This window comes from Ochotona curzoniae, unplaced genomic scaffold (assembly GCF_017591425.1).
Source record: "Ochotona curzoniae isolate NIBS_2020 unplaced genomic scaffold, NIBS_Ocur_1.0 scaffold_4505, whole genome shotgun sequence".
Lineage (NCBI taxonomy): Eukaryota > Metazoa > Chordata > Mammalia > Lagomorpha > Ochotonidae > Ochotona > Ochotona curzoniae.
This window is the reverse complement of record NW_024467118.1, coordinates 52915269-52935909: the sequence shown is the minus strand read 5'-3', so window position 1 is coordinate 52935909 and position 20641 is coordinate 52915269. Positions and strand designations below refer to the sequence as shown.

Genomic DNA, 20641 nt, shown 5'->3' with positions numbered 1-20641 from the left:
TAATTAACAAGTAAACGTGCCGGAAAAGTCACCCCTGTGCCATGAAAAAAAGAACTTCAGAAAAAGTATCTCACAAAATTCATACTGCCATAAATTCTATAAGTGTATAATGTTTTCCTTTATGATTAGTGAAAATTGTTTTAAATAAACAATAAAACAGGAAGTCCCAACAGAATATTACCTGCTAGCAATGTAATAGGTAGTTAAATTTCAGTAAATAGGAGATTTAAATAAAACAAGATTCAATGACTACTTCAAGATTTGATGTGTACATTTCCTTTCATTTATATGCAAAATCATGTATCTAACATAGCTACTATACTAATTTTATATGTGGAAACACTGAAATTCAGACAAGTAAGATTAGTCATTAAGCTGGTACATATTGTGGTTTTATTGAAAATCCCCAGAACTACATTAGCACATAATGATAAAGCATTGCAGTAAGCCCTTTTGCGCACAATTTATTGCTTTTTGTTATATCTTTTTAAAAAATTTTATTTTATTATTCCATGCTATAGTTCCATGGGCTTTTGAATTTCTCTCAGTCTCCTCCCCAAATCTCCACCAACTCCCACTGATTTCCCCTATGTTGTTACAATAGTATAGTCTGATACAATCACTCATAAGTCCATCATTCCGCTATTCAAATGTATCCTGACATAGTAGGTGTGGACATTGGCAGACAGTCCAGCATACTACTGGGGAGGTACATTCAAGGGTTTCATTGGCAGTCCATGTCTGATGTGGAAGTAGAGACGCACACTGCATTGGATCTTCACATCTGGATAGGACAGTCTCCACTACATAGTTACTGTACATCCCTTAAGTGAAAAGCCATAAAACAAAATCAATAACAGAAAAATAGAAAATTTACAGTGACAGGAAGTTTAAAAACATGTTGCTGAATGACCCAGTGTGTAGCTGAAGAAATAAACAAGAAAATCAAAAAGCTTCCTGAAGCAAACAACGCTATTATATGATCTATGAGTCAGTAAGGAAATTAATAAGAAAAGCAAAAACTTTTAAAAATTAAAATAAAATCAAAATTATCAAACCCTTGAGATGTAGCAAAAGCAGCATTGAAACGGTTATTGATCTTATTTTACCAGAAGAGACTTTCGCTGGGCAGTGATGTGAAAAAGAATTATCTGAAGAATACAAAGCCATTGTGAATACTGTCCTTTGTTGGATTGATTTTCTTCTTGTTTCTCACTATTATCTTTGTCACTGGATCTTGATTAACTGTGCTCTACATTTTCACTCTCATAAGCATTATCAAGATCAAAATGAATGTCCTATCTCTACCACTTTCAAATTCATTTAAAATTCAGTTACATTTAGTTACTTTTTTCCTAGGAACATGCCATAAAATGAACTCTTGAACCATACTTGTGCAGATCTATAAAAACGAAAATTATGTAACCTAATCATATTAGGTGTTCATATAATATAGTAATAGGCATTCTACTAACCAAAATCTCATTTGCAATCATTTACCTACAGGTTTTTCTAAATAATGAAAAACATCTGTGTTTTTAAAGAGTAGTGTTCTTTTTTCTCAAGAGCAAAGTTTTCCAAACATTAGTGTAGTTTATCATGCTGCCTTTTAATAACTTTGGATGTAACAAGAAACAATGAAATGAATTTCAATTTTATATTCTCTTGTCAATTGCAAGTGCTCCATTAGAAAGATAAATTGTATCCCTTCTCACAAACTTACATTGGCACTCTGAAGTTAAGAATATACTTTGTCAACTTTAAAAAGTATTTCATTACTAAACACATCTGAGACACTCGAAACTTTATAAATGTTGAAGAACAATGCCTACTTTCCAATAACTTGTGAACATCACAGAATAAAAATGAGGTGAAGTAAACAGATTGGGAAAAAAATTGGTAGATCTTAAAGGCTTTGCTATTCAACAAGGTGTCAAACTGAAAATTGAATTCCAGAATGCTTTAGCACTGAGAAAACAATTGTAAAAATTCTCAGCCACACTTTGCATCTTATGTCAATAATGACATCATTTAACAGGACAAATGTAGAACCAAATGAACATCAAACTAAGTCCCTAATCCCTACAAAAAGATGGAGAAAATTCCTCAGATGTCAATGAATTTTTCTCTGTGTTGGCACCTCCAGGAAAACTGCCTAAAAATGGTAACAAATAATTGACAAACCCAAGCAATCAAATGTACTTTTAGCATGTTATTCAATTGTCAACACCAAGGCAAGCTGGTAACGGAGATAAAAACGGCAGTTGAGTTGATCAATTTTTAACATGGACTATCATGAGAATTATGTCATAATTCTTACTTAATTGCTTTATCTTCAAGAAATAAATAAGATCTGTCTTCTTATTTCTAGGCAAGAACATATCAATCATCATTTTGTTTATCGGCATTTCAGGAACAATCTCATTAAAGGATCATGTCTCCACAAGGTTCTTTGACTAAGCAAAAGGGGACATGTACAACTCTTTTTAAAATGAATGCACAAATTTTCTCTAAAATAGAGAATAACAGAAGAATTTCCCAGTTACCAGAAATGATTTCAGAGTTGATGATGTTTAAATGCATTGATTTCTTTATATCAATCTAATCTTCAGAAAACAAGATACACTCCATCAGAAGTACATATTTTTGAAACCATACATATTTCCAGGGAGTATATTTTTGCATGGAAGTAACTTCAGTCTATGTAGTAGCCAGTATTTGATATCTGTGTATCCTCAAGTTCCCTCACTCTCAAAGTGGGAGAAAAGAGATAAATGGATAGTTGATAACATGGCAGAGTAGAGGTGCCTACTTTTTTCCTACTTTTCCACAAAGAAAAAGTAAAAGGAAAAACATTTGTCCACTTTTCCACAAAGGAGAATCAGAGAACAAATAAACAGCTGCATCTCAAGGTGAATGGTAGAGGAAAAACATGCAATGCATTAGGAGAACATGGAAAGCAGTAGTCTAAGGAATCTTGGGGTGGCAAAACAGAAAGGGTGAAAAAAGAAAAACAGTAATTTAGATCCACTATAAGAGTCCTCAATGTTGGGAAGAGGGCAGGTGGCAAAGCCTCAGCAGAGTCCATCTGCAGGGCCTCTTAGAGCTCACTAGGAGGTATCTACAGCTGCCACTGGGGAACCCAGGAAGCACAACAGCACCTGGAGCCCTCAATGCAGTTTACTTTGAAGAAAGAATTTACATCATAAGCTGCAACACTATGGATCCATCCTAAAAGAAAAGTCACAATGAGAATCCAGGTTCCCTTAAGGAACAGAAATCCCCATCAAATCCTATTCCTGAGTCCTCACAGTAGCACTCAAACTAGCCAGGAAAAAAATCTATGTCATGAACCCCATAGAACCAGTAGAACAACAGTGACCCAGCACCCTTGCTCATGCAACATAGCACTGCAAGGGAGATGGGGTACAAACAATAGATTTCCATTTCCTGCCTCTAGAACCCTAGAAGTGGGAATTTTTCACAATGCAAACTTGGGCTCCTTCTTCAAATTCTTCCCCTCCTCCTGTTACTCATGACACCATTGGCTGCCACTGGTAATCACATACAGTAAGGTTGCTGAGCAGGGTCTCTGCACTACTGCCTGAAGCTGTAATCTGAAATGTATGCATCCCTGAGCTGTGCCAGCAGGGCTTCTGCAGTTTGGGGCCTTTCATAGACAACAGCCCGGGACCTTCCCTGCCTTTAGCTCCTGCAGAATATCTGATCTTCCTATATTTGAATACTCAAATATTTGTTTAAGTGTGGGAACTTTTTAAATGTCTTTGAATATAGTTTCTATCCCCCTTGACATTGGCAAGTCCTTTTTTACACCTAAATTACTTGAATTTTTGTTCTCTTCATGCTATCCCAAACTTCCCATAAACTTTGTGTGCTTCTCTGTGTAGTTTCTTTCCTCCACCAACTGGGTATTTACACAGAGCCTGTCTTTGAATCCACTGATTATTCTGATTTTCCATTAATATGTTATTAATTTTAATTGGTGCACTTTTAGTTAGAGCATTCATGGTTAATTCTTAATAATCATTTTCATTATCCTGTTAAAATTTCTCTGTTAAAGCATTAAGCTCTGATTCTGTGATCTCTTCAAGTTTGCTGTGCTTCCTTAAAACAACCATTTGAAAGTACTCATGTAAGTATTTGACATTGCCATATCCTAGGTAGATGGTTTCGTCTGACCTTTTGTTAGGTGAATTCATAGTTCTCTGAAAGTTCTTGATGTTTGTATAAGAAATTATCCGTACTATGAAGGATTAGATATATTTTCTAATTCTATCTGGTTTTCTTTGATGCTAACCTTTTAGAAAGTCCAGTCTCCTTGTTTTCTCTAAGCCTGTGAATACTTGGGGCACTTCAACATTTGCTAGCACCTTAAATAACAGTTTGCCATCAGCATGGTGCCAGTGCCATCACTACCTAAGTTTCAGGAAGTTCCTATGTTCAGGTTTGTTACAAATCCTTGGTTGGCAAACACTAAGTATGATCCAAAAAAGTGTGCAGAAAGATGTAGTCTGCCCTTACATTTTACATCCCAGAGTCATGGGAGATCCAAGTGCAAAGTCTTGTGGCCATTGGGAGCAACGTGATAACATGATAGAATAACTCCTGACATCCACTTAGATTAGCACAGCATGGGGACAGGACCAAAGTCTATCCTACTATGGTGTGGTGCTTAGAGAGATCCACAGCACAAAGCACTGCAACTAGTCATGAGAGATGCTGGATAGACCCTGAGTCCAATCAGCTGAGGTCACTGGACCCAACTTGCTGTCAAAAGCAGGTTTAGAGGCACTGGCCTGACATCTACAGCTCTTGTGAAGGTAGTTTGTTATGTGATTAGCTCTTCAAATTAGTGTCTCCTTCATGGTCATTGAGGAGCCTTATTCCATCATTTTCTTGCTCCATTCTCACTTCCTTTTCTTTCTGATGAATATTTACTTTTGCCTAAGTACTACTATATCAATAGTTTCAGCACTGTAAAAATGTCATTTCAGTAATATTTTTTAGACTCCACTGTTTCTAATGTGTGAAATTTGTTTCCCATTTTAATTCAGACCATTTCCCACTGAATTTTTCTTTTAAACATAAGATGAAAACACTCCTTCAGTAGAGTTTGTATCTGAGCACTTCTCAGGGGGTTTCTGACCGTGAGGCCCCTAAAACTACCAAGGTTGTGAAACAATGGTGTAAGCAGTAGCACAAACCACCAGAGACAGTCAGATTGCATTACAATAAGTGGACATGCTCAAACAAAAACTTACATAGACTAAGAAGGGGAAAGGCAGAAGGGCATCTCCCAACAGTCCTCCTACCCAACAAGGACACTGTAATTGGCTAAAAGGCAGGTCTATCTCTCTGGACTCTCCAATCAAATAATGGATCATGTAAAACATGCATGGCTGGCAGGCATGCTGCAGGTCAGAGGCAGGTAGGCCATGGGTCACATACAACATATAGGTTGGGAGATAACGTGGACTGCACCTGACTTCTCAGAGATGCTTATCAAGCAAGTTCCAGCACAGCTTGTCCAAGGACAGAGCAGAGAGACTGGGGTGCAGCCCACCATTCTTGTCACTATTGCCAGTAATCTGGCCAGGTTGAGGCCTCAGTGAGCCAAGACCATTGTCAAGGGATTGCCCCAGGGATGCAGATGGTGCACGCCTGTGGCCTCCCAGATAGGCCAAGCAGGCAGAGATCTAGGGCTGATTTCCAACAAGCACTGAAATTATGCTGTCAAATCATCTGTTCCTTACAAAAGCCCCAGATTTAAACAGCAGGAAATATTTACTTCACAGAAAGGATGGCAGCTTCAGAGCCAAGGGGAGGGTTTCTTTGTTCTCCAGACCCACTCTAACTTTTAGATAGTTCCCTGGCCTCTTCCTTCTGCTCTCAGCCTTGTAGGACATCTGCTGTACATCTGATAGTGGCTGATATTTAGAAGAAATTTCTTTCAAGAGAGAGTTGACTTCCCAGAAAGCAAAGCAAGACCTCTAAAATTTCTCAAATTTCTCTCAGTTCTGTCCAGTCCCAGTTCTCAGACATTCTGAAAGTCTGAAGTAGTTTGGGTTAATTTGCCATGTGCCGACTCAATTGTCTTGTGAAGCACCTGCAGCCACACTGCAAAAACTATGAAAGAATTGGGAGTTGGGTGCAGACCCACAAAGTGGCTGCCTCTCCTTCCTCTGCATTACAATCTACAACAGCAGTCCAAATAAAACCCTTAAATATCACTGTACCTTATCATTCTACATTTAGAGCTGTTTCCATCCCATTTTGACTCAGAAGTATGTCAGTACAGTAACACGATCTAGATCTCCAGGCTTTAATAATTACGTAAAATAAACTACATATCATCCTATAATCCAGAATTAGTTAAATTCCTGGATTAGAAAGTATCAATAATTTAGCTAAGACATTAAGCATCTAATCTGAAACTAAGCCTAAAAGTCTTGGTGGCCACTTTCATTACCATTCTGAACAAAGGTACCAGATCTGTGCTCTCCTACAATGTTGACATTCACATGTCAGATCCTATGCAGCTTTTTGACATCTCTAATCCCTGTCCATTAGCTTAGTAATTTCACAGGTTAGACCAAAATTATGATTTGAGGATACACCCAAATTTCTCCCAGATATCCAGATGAAATAGGCATAATAGAAAAACAAATTAGGTTTTCATTACTTATGGATTAGTTGGGCTTGTTACAGAGTATTTTAAAAGCATTGTGCTTTAATGTCATTTCCTGAGTTGCAACCTGAAAAAAATGCAAATAAGTCAAAAAATTATCTGTAAAATTAATCAGTCTTGAACTAAAGTTATTATATTATTTTTATCTTGCATGGTAATCAAGTTTGTTTCCTGATTGGTGGCAAGAGCTATAAACTATTTTGCAGCCTTTGCAACAATAAAAAGGACAATTGCAGCAAATTTTTTTCTAATTAAATAACATTCTTGGGAACATAAATTTGCTGATTTAGAAGACTGCTTTTCTAAACTCTGTTTACTCTTCAGAAAATTATCCATTTAAACTGTAAAAAAAAAATCCAGCATTGTTTCATCATGAAATAAGAAACGTTTTGAGGTTAAATATCGATATTAAATTATATGCATATAAATAACTTTATGCTTATGCCAAATGTTTTGTTCCTATTGAATGAAATTTCAATATTGCTAAAAACTGTGCGTCATCATTTTTGCACAGTCAAATTGAGGCAATATAATTCTGGGAGAAATTTGCTTTCTTTTTTGCCCAAGATTTCTTCAGTGGTAAAATAAGCAACAAAATCAAACTCTTGATGTGACTTTAGTAAGCAAGAACACAGAAGTATGGACCTTTTGATATTATCCTAAAAGGTGATGACATGGAGCAAGTTGTTTGAGCATATATCAATCATTTGTGCTTATTTTTGGTATACTAATCAAAAACTGTTCTTCAGACATGAATGTTTCAAGTGTTTACTGAAATAATGTGTTTTCCTAAAATCATTAAAGATGGAATATAACAAAATGATGTATCTGAGAATATTTTTTAAGTTGTACCTTTATACAGAACATACATATCAATAAAATATATCACATATGGTTGTTTATATCCTGTAATTAATCAGTTCATTGTAGTAGAATTTATCATTTTTTATGATCTTATAAATGTGAGTTAATGCATACATTTCAGTTCTGGTATTGAAATTAAATGTCTAAACATCACTTACAGCTTTGCATCACAAAACCAGTGTGACATTCTACAATATCATTGCTATACGTAATTATTTTTGCTTTACTGTGTAACACACTATTTTCTGGGCCCAGCATGATGACTCAGTGGCTAAATCCTCACATTGCATGTACTGGGATTCCATATGGACAACGGTTCATGTCCTGGCTACTCCACTTCACTTTCAGCTCCCTGCTTATATCTGGGAGAGCAGTAGAAGATGACCCAAAGCCTTGGGACCAAGTATCCATGTCAGAGATCCAGAAGAAGCTCCTGGCTCCTGGATGGAGATTGGCTTAGCTCTGGTCATTGCGGCCACTTGGGGATTGAGCCAGCAGACAGAAGACTTTTGTCTCTGTCTTTTCTTCTGTCTGTAAATATGCCTTCCCAATTAAAAAAAAAAAAGGTAAATCTTTGAAAATAAAACAAAACACACTAATTCTCCTTCTGCCCACAACAGTGATGGCTGGTCCAAGCCAAAGCTCAGAGCATGAAACTCCTCTGTCATCCCACATGTGTGGAAGGACCCAAACACCAGAGTCATTACTAGTGTCCCAGGATGATCCTTATTAGGAAGCTTCATTGGAATTAAAATACTTGGAATTTGAACTTCATACTTCAAAATGTGATGAAGGCATCTGAGGCTGTCACTTAACTGCTGTGCCAAAGACACATTCCAAACTACTAACATTCAAATTGAGGAGCAAATATTTTTGATAGCTGAATACCAATTTAGAAAGCTGTTGTGTTTTTCTTATTTCATTTCTTTAGTTTGAAAGTCAAAATTACAAAGGGAGAGAGAAGAAGGGTGGGACAAAGGGACAGAAATGGGAGGAAGAAAAAGATCTTCCATTTGCTGGTTCACTTCCTCAACGGCCATAACAGGCAGGGCTGGCCAGGTTGAGTACAGGAGTTAAGAGTTTCTTCAGTATCTCACATGAGTGGCAGGGGACTGAGCAATTTGGCTATCTTTTGCTACTTTTCTCAGGTCATTACTAGGGAGCAGAATCGGAAGTAGAGCAGCTGTAATAGGAGCAATCACCCACTTGACATGCTAGTGTCTCAGGTGGGAGCTTAACCTGATATACCACAATGCTTGCCACTGCTGTGTATATATTTTTTGAATGATAAAATAACTTACAGAAAAGTGAAGATAATATCAAACCCATACTGTAATATTGTAACTTTTATACTCACAGCTGAGGTTCATTGTGGAATTTACTATTAAATACCATTATCCACAATATGGGAATGAAATTGTAAATATCACAGAAGTTCATAAGAGAAGAACACTAAGTACAGAACAAATTTTTTACAAGAAGGAAGGAAAACTGTATGATTACTAGAACTCAGGAGGAACATATTTTTGTGACATTTTAGAATGTTGGCTTTAAGTTAAAAAGTAATGAAAAACTACTAATTAACTTATCTGTCAATACAGGAGAAAGGAGAATGTACATCATCATATGGACTTCTAATTTAGTATCTTGCCAGGAGTTTAATTATGCTTAATTTGATTGGGTTCATTCAAGTTAGAAATTAAAATACTGTGATACAACAGGGGATCAGTAAGAGTAGTGTGAATTAACAGCCTCTATATGGACCAAAACAACCTAAGTGGCCTGAAATTCAAAATGAAGAAGTTATACTTAATTATATTCTCACTGAGATGCACCCAATTTTTTGAGCAGAGATAAGATTCAAACACAGCTGCCTATTTAGAAAATTAAGGTGACTGTTTTGATTTGGATAATGAGGGGTAGGGACTTCAGAAAGAAATCTATTTTAATAATCCAAACAGGGTTTTTAATTAGATTGGAGTGAAAAAATTTGTAATACTCTATTTCAGAAGATATAATAAAATTAATGTAACAGTCTCAGAACAGGAAAAGATCAATACTAAGCTGACATCATATATTAAAAGTATATCGTTAGAATTGACTGGATTTTCTCTTGTGTGTTGAGAGATAAATGGGACACCAAAAAAGTGATAGATGGTAACAGGGTTACAACTTCACACTGTTTAAGTCTCATATTAAGGCTATTAGTGATATTATTCTTAGGTTTTCTCACATTTTGTGTTTAGCTGTTTACACAAGACAACATGCATTTCTACACACACACACACACACACACACACACACACACACACACACATTCGAGGAGTCTGAGGGGCTGGCAATGCAGGTTAAACTGCTGCTTGGAACACCTGTATCCATTATAGGAGTACAGGTTCCAGTCCTGACTACATGGCTTCCAACTCAGTTTCCAAGCACACAGCTCAATGTCTCCACCATGCCTGTGGAAAACAGGACATGTTCTGGGCTCCTGGCGTCATTCTGGCCCTGGCTCTTCTGGGCATTTAGGGCAGAAACCAAGAGATGGAAGTGTTTCTCTCTCTGTCCCTTTCTCAATCCCTCTTCTCTATGTGGCTCTCCTGCTGCTGAAAGCAAACAAAAATATATTTGATTAGGAAAATGGCATCATTTCTAGGATTTTTCACACTGCACTGGGATGCTCAGATGTTCCAGTAACAAAAGGATTTGTTACTGCTGGTGCTGGAAGGGCTGTGGGCAGTGATTGCCGAGCCCTCAGTTCCTTCAAGGATTGTCTTGGTTAGAGTAAACTGTCTCCCTTCTCCCTAACCTTGTCCGCTTTCTCAGCATGGCTAACAATGACCCATCTGTGAGACACTTTAATAATGCAGCCATCTAGGTACAATTGCAGACAATTGTAAAAGACCACTTTCCTTCCAGAGGCTTCCACTGGGTTAACCACTGCTATCTTGGGCATGTATTACAGTTCAGCTGCTTCTATTAGCAACGCCTGCCTCTAACTGTAATTCCATTTTGTTTGATAGCAGATTTCAGGGGGATCCCCTTGCAAACATGCTACATAGTGAATGTGGTCGTGGAATCTGCTTCCCAGGATCCCAGATTGGAAATCATTCTTTATCAGAAGACTCAGAGTGCACTAATTAAAACAAAAAAATTATCCTGATTTATTCCTTAATGGAAATTATGTGTTTTGTCATTGCAAAATAAAGGTCAGCCTACTTCTTTGAAACATATGAAGAGGAGGCACTAAGCCACGTTGTAGTAGCACTTACAAAGTAACTGAACACCCAACACTCCCTTTCTGTGTTTCATAAGGAAGGAGAGGGCAAACAACATGTCTCCACAAGGAACTAAGTATCTGAGGTCAAATGTGGTTTTCTGGGACCTGAGAATTCCCAGTCATCCAGAAATACAGCTGCGATAATACAGCAGATATTTCATGCAAAGGGAAGATTTTATAAAGACTATTGTAGAAATGTGTTTTCTACATAATGTAGAAAACAGCAATTAATGCTGGGAATAAATCTTTGCCAAGAGTAACTGATTTGCCTTCCTTTATACAGGAACTTACAGAAAACAATTATCATAATTTAGTTTTAATAAACCATTATTATGTGATGGTTGTAATTTGCCTCAACCATGCCTATAAAGATGGTTAGGTATAAGAATTCTTTTAATCAGAAGAAATTCTAGCAACAGAAATGTTACATTAGGAATATCTGATTATGTTCTATGTCACACAAAGGTAAAACACATAGAGTCTCAAGGGTAAATCCCAGGTTTAAAAATATTTTTAAAGAAATACTGATAAACTATTATGAATTGACTTGTGTTCGCTCCCAACTGATCAACTACCAGCACTCAGCTCCTCAGAATGTGACAATACATGTAGATGAAGTCATTATAGAGGCATTCAGGTTGCAGTGCAGTCATTTGGATAAGTCCTAACTCAACATCACCATGAGCAGTGTCCTTACAGAACAGGAAATCTTGGACACAGGAGTAGATGCAGATTGAGAAGAGACAGAGAGATGCCACAGGATCCTAGGACTGGCAGCAACTGGGACCTAGAAGAATCAAGGAAAGATCACCCTGCAGATGTCAGAGGGTGGCCCTGCTGACAACTTGATTTCAGATCTCAAGAATGCACGGTTGTGAGATGATAAATTTCTATAACCCTGTGACATTCTGCTTATATTTCTTTCAGCATCCAAGTTTATAATTTTTTAAAAATATATGTATTTATTTGAAAATCATGAAGATGAAGAGAGAGCCAAGACACAAAGTCACTGGTTCACAGCACGCTGCGTTGGCCCAGTCAAAGCCAGGAGACTCAACCCACGTTTCCCACATGGGTGATGTGTGATTTTCAAATTACATTTAAAACTTTCATTTATTCAGAGACAAAATGTGACAGCAAAAAAGAGAAAATACAAAGAGAGAAAGCTCCCTAAATGATACTTTCACTGGAGGTAAAAAGTCAGGTGTGGGAAACTCAGATGTGGATGTTAGAAAACTAATTATTTGTGTCACCCACAGAGTCTATTTTAGCAGGAAGTTAAACTGGAGGGCAGGACATGTGTATCAAACACGGGCATTCCAAAAAAAAGACGCAGACATCCTAATGGGTGATTTAGTCACTAGACCAATTGCCTACTCCTGATTTTTCTCGACCACATATTCAGTATGTGGTATAACATTAGCACCATGGTAGTGTATAAACACACATTATATCTTTACGAGTATTGAGAGATTATTTTGTATGGATATGGTTTCAAATCCACAAGAGTGATGGTTTTACTGCTTAATATTCAACATATTCATTATTACAGAAAGCAATGTTCCAAGTTAAAAACATCAAACTTGATGTGTCAACATTCTATTGGAGGAAATTTGGTCTAAAGCTAGTTTCATGAAATGTAAATTTCAACCTGCATTTAAGAAACAAGGTAATTAGTGTTTGTTCCATTCCTTAGCAACAACTTCAATGCTATAAAAACTAGGTAGGCGATTGCAAATACTATGATATTAACAATATCCATTTATTTCACTGTAACTCATTTTTTAGTTATAGTGATAACGTAACTTCTTGGCATGTTAATGACTATTGATTATGTGTAAGGGGTAACAAATTACAGAAATTATCTTAGTTCTAAAAAATAAAAGATTTGAGAAGTTACTCTTGATTTTTAACAATGTCTATTTTTTTCATTTAGGTTTTCTTGTACACTCTGTGGGGTAGAGTGAAATACACTATTACATGTTTACAGCATGCAAATCCAAACACCTCATATTCTCTCAGGTATGTGGAAGCAAAAATAAAAGCAAGCGTTTAATAACTAAACTTTTAAACACAGTTCTCAAAAGAGGTTTGGATCCTCAGTACCATAACAGGATGTCACAGAGTGTTACTTATTTCAAGTTTATCATACATCTTCCCTGAGACCTCACACCCTGCCTTTTTCATCATAACATAATCTAGAGTAAAAATGATGACTTCCCAAAGGTCATAATACCAAGCAAGGAAATAAGAGGCTTAGGAGTTATCAGCGCAGTGATACTAAGGTGTCTGTGAACATATCTATAATCATCATCATCTCTGGCTGGAAATGCTGCAAACCCATTAGGAACCAGTTATACTTCTGTACAAAAGGCTATCACTTGTCAGTAAGAGAAACCATGGTCATTACACACAACCCAAATATTACCCTTTGAAGAAAATGACCCTGGAATCGTCTGGGAAATGGAACTATTTCATCAGATTTGGCCTTTGCAGAATACTGTGGTTCAGTTCTCCACCATGTGGTTTGAACAGCAGCAACCACACATAACGTACACCCCTGGGATCTCAGGGCACCCACACAATGCTTTCAAGGACTGATTATCAGCTTCCTTCTCATTCACAAAAATATCATTCCAGGAGAAGAGGGACAATTTACATTTTATTTTAATTATCACTATTATTTTTGCTGTTACTCTAACTTAACACGTTGAACATTCCTTGTGTTAACATAGCCTTGAAGTCTCGCATACCCTTAAAGATGCTTGTGGCTGGCTGACATTGGAAACCATTTCAAGGGCTTCATTTTGATGAAAATGATTTCCTCGTACTCTTAAGACATCTTTAAGTTAATTACATTGATTAGATTATACTTTCAACTTTGGCATCTTACTGGCAGTTAGAATTAGTTTCAAGGGCAGTATGTTACTTTGTGTGGGTGTCAGGAAAAATATGCTGAAGAAAACTTAATCTTTTAGCAAATTGTTCAGGAAATAAATGTTCTCTGGGAAACAAACTAATGAAGAGAGAAAGGAGTGAGAGAGGAGGTTACTTCTAAAATTACAGGATTGAAAGTGAGGCAGAGCAAGTAAAATGATGTGTAAATTGGGAAATTCTCAATGCGGTGAGAACAAACAGCAAGTTCAGAAATCAACTCTAACTGGGCACTTCTTGCATTTCTGTTTTTATGTTGATGCAGGCAAATCCCTTGAAATTACCAAAGATGCTCCAGCGTCTTTATTAAACAGCATTTGGCTATTCCCATTCTACTTATAAATTGCACATCATCAGTAACCTGTGCTGATTAGTTCATGAAGGGTCTTTTGCTATCAAATAATTGTTGGCTTTTAAATAGCTAAGAGCATTAAGCAATACTTTTATTTGGTCAGCCAAGATTGATATATCAGAGTGTGCCTAAAATAATCACAAAAGGATTCTGATAGGAACTAAACCTTGATTTCAGACTTAAATTACTATTTATTTCCAGGTAGACAGAGCAGATGAATAAGAGAGAGAATGAAAATGATAAATCATCTAGGTGGTTGTTAAAAGCATGAACTTGTGTTGTAGGAAAGGTCTTCAAGTATTTCCTATGTATTGAATGTACTCATACTATCAAGGTGAATAATCTTCCTTGACCTTAATTTACTTGCTTATCACATAAGTAATAAAAGTGACTGACATCAGATTGTTGAAAGGGATAAATGCCACCATATGGTTATTCATAAAGATTACTATCTGACACACAGTCAATGCTCAATACAGGTTATTTATTATTAATATCATCATCCTCACATCAAACATTGATGCAGGTCTTTATTTCTTTATCAGTTTCTATTATTTTCAGGTTACTTTAGAAAAATGAGGATATTATACATTAAAATAATAAAATCTTAATTGCTGTAATACAGTCAAGTATATTTCTGAAATACTTTAAAAGACCATATTAGGTGCCTATATCAATAAGCCAAAGTAACTAGTTGCATTGTTATCAGGTCTAATCTACAGACATTTAATCATATACTAAATATTGATCATTTTGAGGAATTTTAGACAAATTACATTTTCTGAATTTAGATTTTTTTATTCTCTTTGCTATTGAAATCTAGACTTTTATATCTTGATTTTGTTCATAACATCACAAAACTAAGTCCATGTCTCAAAATTGAGGCCTTAGTTACATATTAATGTTTAATGGCAATGTCTACATCAGTTTTTCCAGGTTTTCTCCCTGGCACTATATTCTAGATTTTGCGTTTGTTGATTCTCGGCCTGTCAGGTTTGAACTTCTCAACTTATTCCATTGTCTTTATTCCTGTTCCTCTATAGAGGGAACAGAAGCAGACTGACGTGAACCCAGCCTCAGTAATGACTCAATCGCTCTCAAAAAAATAGTCCTTGAAGACCTAATATATGTCAAACACCCTTGAGATCACAGATGAACAAGGCAATCAATATTCTTCAGCACTATCTTTTCCTCTTTCGAATGCCTTTCTGATCTAATTTCATCTTTTTTCAGTAAAAGGATTAAAAATCTTCCTAGTAATATCTCTATATTGTGTGCAAATGTAACAATTTGTATTAGATGCTTCTTAAGTCACCACAGATACTGATGACTCTCATTTATGAAGCAGGAAAGCAACCTACTGATGACATTCCCTATATCTATGCAGCTATAATTTAGCTAAATTAAGTAGACTGCATACTCTTTGTTGTAGTAATTTTTGTATTATTTAATATGTATGCACTACTATTTAGTTCTGTGTGGTGAAATGGTACTGCTAAATAAATGATGAGTTCAGTTACATATACAGATCTGTCTCTGAAAGCTTTGTTTAGAAAATTAAGGGGGTGGGGGGGCTAAGCAATGAGAAAATAGAAAGAATTGGTTTGAGAATCAGACTTTTAAGTAACAGATTTTACACAATGTCAAGCTATAAAGTTCATGCTGTTGAAAAGTAGTAACTGAAGGAGAGATGAAGCAGGAGTTACGCATCATCAGGGTGGCCTTGGGGTACTTGCTTCTTTTCTCTTTCAGGACATCACCTGGATTACATTAAGCAAGTCAGCTTGCTAAGCTTGCATGCACTATACAGAAGGAGAAGCTTTGATCATGCAGTCAGTTTGTTATAAACGAATGTCTTACATCAACACTATTTTAACATCTTACAGTTTTGTAGATTGAAAATCCAATGCACATCTCAGTGAACTAACCAGGCTAAAATCAACATATCGGCAAGACTGCATTGTTTCCTGGGCTCCTGGGGAAATCTACCTTCCTGCTTTTTGCAGGTTGTGTAGGTCAGTAGTATCTCTTGGCTTGAGGCCTTTCCCCTATCCTGAAAACCAAGACAGCAGGGTTGGGTCCCATCACATGGTTTCATTCTCACATTCTCTGTCTTCCTCCGCCACATTAGAAATTCTTGTGATTACATGTGGCACACACAAATGATAAGACCTTACTTTCTCTTTGCCCCATAATTTAAGGTATTTATAGATTACAGTCCATAGATTACAGTACATTACATCTTTCGGGACCATTCCCCTGCTTGCCACAAGCATAACAGATGAAATTTCCACTGAATTCACAGATCTCACACGATTAGAGTGTTGCCAGGAGAACTGAACAGGTTGCATTATGATGATTTTCTTTTCTTTTTTTTTTTTTTGCTTCTCTTAGATAACTCAGGGAAGGTAGAGATTACAGGCCTGTTAACTTTGCTGTACTGAATAATCACAGAATTTTGAAGTTTCAGTTTATTTGAGTGATTCTAGTCAAACCACTCTATTACATAGCCTTTCCTAATATCTAATATGTGCAGCTACATATTAATCAGCATTTGAATAATAACACTATGAACTTTTCAAACTCTGGATAAGAGTTGTGAACAATCTCTCCTTGTTATAAGTGTATGGTTTATAGATATACATATACACATATGCACATACACAGAAGCATATATAGGTATCTGTATATCTCTATCTCTCTATCTAGCTAGTTAGCTATAGAGAAGGAGAGAGAGAGGGAAACAAAGGGAATGTTTTCTTAATCTTTTGGTCACCTATTTCTGAACCTAATTCCCTTGCCCACTGAGGACAAAATGGTCCACGGCTCCTAGAAGGAAACACAAGGGAAATAGCTTAACCCTGGAACCTGCAGAAAGAATCAATTCTTTCAACATCTTGACTTTAGTTCAGAGACTAATTTTGGACTTAGCACCTTCAGAACAATAAAATACTACATTGGTAAAGTAATACATTTATGTTATTGTCGGGCAGCTGTGTGGCACTTTGTCAAATCAGTTAAAAGAAACACAACTGATAAGTTGATGATGCATCATTTTTATAGGTGTTAACACCCATACAGTATGTTTTTACACTTATATTTTTAAAAGATTTCTTTATTTCAAAGGCAAAGTTATAAACAGAAAGGAGGAGAGAGAAAGAGAGAGAGGGGTCTTCTAGTCACTGGTTCACTTCCCAGAAGGCCACAATAGCCAGAGCTTAGCCAGGCTAAAGCTGGAAACCAAGAGCTTCTACAGCTTCCCCAAGTGCATGCAGGGGCCCAGGCACTTGGGCCATCTTCCACAGCTTTCCTAAGGCATATCAGGGAGCTAATCAGAAGTGGAGCAGCTGAGGCTGGAACAGGCATTTAAATGAGATTTGGTGCTGCAGATGGCAGCTTTTCCAGCAGTGCCACAGTGCTAGCCACCACTCATCCCCCATCACCATGTATTAGAGAACATGAAGATCCTACTTGGAATTAAGAAATCTGAAATAGAGCTAAGTTAATCATCGATATTTTCAAAGATTCTAAGACCTATTTCCAAAGATTTTTAGACCTGAAGGGAGACATTGCACCCATATGTGATGTCAAAGTTTCTACTACTTGCCACCATAATAGATCTCTCAAGAAAGGTGTAATTTACTATATGACTAGCTATTCTTAGCCATTATAACATATAGCCGCTATAGTTAGCTATGTATTTGCAGAATAACTACCTTCAATAGGAATTGTCTCTGTAAATCTTGGGGAATGAGAGATGCTAATATGCTTGAACATAAGCACCTGGTTCTTCCAGGGTTTTCTGATCTCATTTCACCCCATCTTGATATTCTTACTAACAATGAACCATAAAGACACATGGAATGGAGGAGATCAGAGCTGTATACAAATAAGGAAAACTCAAAATATAAACTCACTCTTCCAGTTGTGCTTGAAAATCAAACCAATAATGTTAAACTTACAACAATGATGTGTAGCTTAAATTTACCCAATGAAATCACAGTAGACAGTTACTCTATAATCAGAAGGGTGTATGCCAAATTAATTTCTGTAAAATAGGTCTTCTTGAACACACCGGTTTTGTGTCTGGGTTGAACTAAATTAACAATTCAGCCTTTTTAATTCAGGCAGTTCCACATTAGGTAACAACCAGGACATTTGGAGAAAACCTTTGTAAAGTGAAGTTTGTTTTGTGCTATATTCTGACTCTACTTCCTAGAACTAGGTAGGTTAGATTTCTTTTCTATTAAAGGTCATAATTCCTATTCTAAAGCAAGTAAGTATCAAAATTCATATTTCTATTATATATTATGGCATAAGAATTTAAAATTAAGAAACGATAGCTACTTAACATCAAGTAAATAAACAGTAAGTTGTGAAAAATGTGTTTATATGTGTTTATGCAGTATATGTAAACAAAAGTCCCACCATAGCAAATTTTGATTAAAAATTTAGCAGTTAAATTTATATTGAGATTCCTAAGCATGACATTATAATAATAACCAACTAGACCAATACACTTTTGCAAGTCCTTGCTAACAGCCAGCTTAGGAAAGAATTGTGGTCTTATTATTGTCTTCATAATAAATCTCTTAGGTTCAAGTTGAAGCAAATACATATTTAACAACAGCCAAAAACACATTGTGTTATTTCTGAAAACAATGTAACCAAGTAAAAAGTATGTATTTACAATACATTTTCTAATTTAGTTTTTTTTTTTTTTAAGATTTATTTTTCCTGGAAAGGCAGGCTTACAAAAAGAGGAAGAGACAAAGATCTTCTTTCCTCTAGTTCACTTATCAAGTGGCCGTAATGGCTGGAGCTGAGCTGATCCAAAGCCAGGAGCCTCTTTCTGGTCTCCCATATAGGTGCAGGTACCCAAGCCCTTGGGCCATTCTCTACTGTTTTCCCAGGCCACAAGCATGGAGCTGAATGGGAAGCAAAGCAGGTGGGACACAACCAGCACCTATATGGGATCCTGCTCTTGAAAGAGGAGGATTTAGCCTCCAATTCAGTCTTAATTAAAAAGTGTCAGATTTTTCTTAAAAGGCAATACAATGTGCCAATATTATGTGCAGAAATAGTTTAATGTAGTTTTTCCATTGAGAGGGCAAATCATGTCTTTCACATGATTTAAAGGCAAAAACAAATCATGTTAGAAAAACAATTTTATATAGCTATAGTTTTTTATATCATAAAACAAGATTTTGACTATACAAACTTATTTTAATGGCTTCAGTTTAAAAAGATGTGCTAAGGGGAGCCAGTGCTGCAGTTAGTACTGTACAGGGTACCTGTATCCCCTGTTGAGGTACCTGGCTGCGATTCTGGCTTTGCTCCTGGTTTAAGCTTCCTGCTAATTCATATGGTAGAAGGCAACACAAGAGAGCTCAAGTATATGGATTCCTCAATCCCTGAGTTCTTGGCTCCTGATTTCTACCCAGACCAATACTAGCTGATGCAAGCACTTGGGAATGAACTACGGAATGGGAAATCTCTGTCTCTTCTTCTCTACTTTTCAAATAAAATAAATCACACTGTTTGAAAAAGGACCCAGTACTGATCATTATTTTTTAAAAATCAAGTAATATCATTTAAACTACATCAAATATTTCTATCATATGGCATAATTAGCACAAAACTTTAAAAAAAAGAACCAAATAAAATATAAATAGCAAAATAAAGTGTTCTAAAATAATTGGAAGAATAATTAATGTATTAATGCCTATTTGCACAATTAGAAAACTGCACAAAACTCTAGTCACTAAGGAACTAACTAGACACTTAACAGAGTCACAAATAAAATGTTATTTTTAGAATGTCTGGTAAAGTGACTGTGTTCCAAAATAATTTAAAAGGTGAATTTAATCTGTTCAACTTCAGAGAAACTCACTCTTGATTGTATAATTTACTCAAATAGAAACAGAGTTGTGTTTAGGCCAGGTGTCAACAAGCAAACGTGGGTGACTATCTTTAGTAACTCCATATTCTGCATTACTTGTTTCCTTGCATTTTTCTCTATTTTATATCATAAAAGCACCATTTTGACTACACAAAAATTGGTGTGATAAACTCTTTAGACTCTTCAAGAAGAGATCAAACATGAGGCGAGCATGATGGCTCAGTTGGCTAATCTTCCCTTTGCCAGACCAGCACTCAAAAAATGGGTAGTGGGTCATGTCCCAGCTGCTCCACTTCCCATTCACACCATTCAGGTCCCTGCTTATGCTCTGGAAAAGCAGCAGCAGATGGTCCAAAAACCTCAGGACCTGCACCTGTGTGGGAGACCTGGAAGAAGCTCCTAGCTCCATATTGGCTCAGCTCTGAGCTTTGTGACCAAGTGGGGAATGAATCAGTAGATGGAAGTTATGTCTCTCTCCCCTTCTCTGTAAAATCTGTCTTTCCAACAAAAACAAATTATAATAAAGTAAAGCAGATAAACAAAAATAAATTTGTATTTAAGGTAGAATTTCAATGGCTGGGCATATTGTTTAAACAGATGGGA

At 36.4% G+C, this 20641-nt stretch overlaps 1 long non-coding RNA gene across 1 annotated transcript; it reads right to left on the bottom strand.

The window, feature by feature from the left end:
• Nucleotides 1-610: 610 nt before the first annotated feature.
• On the bottom strand, nt 611-18763 carry LOC121146522. Its single transcript, XR_005882226.1, has 3 exons — nt 18753-18763; nt 1393-1402; nt 611-701 (listed from the first exon to the last, which is right to left on the bottom strand). It is a non-coding gene; the product is annotated as an uncharacterized LOC121146522 (long non-coding RNA).
• Between the last annotated feature and the right edge of the window lie 1878 nt (nt 18764-20641).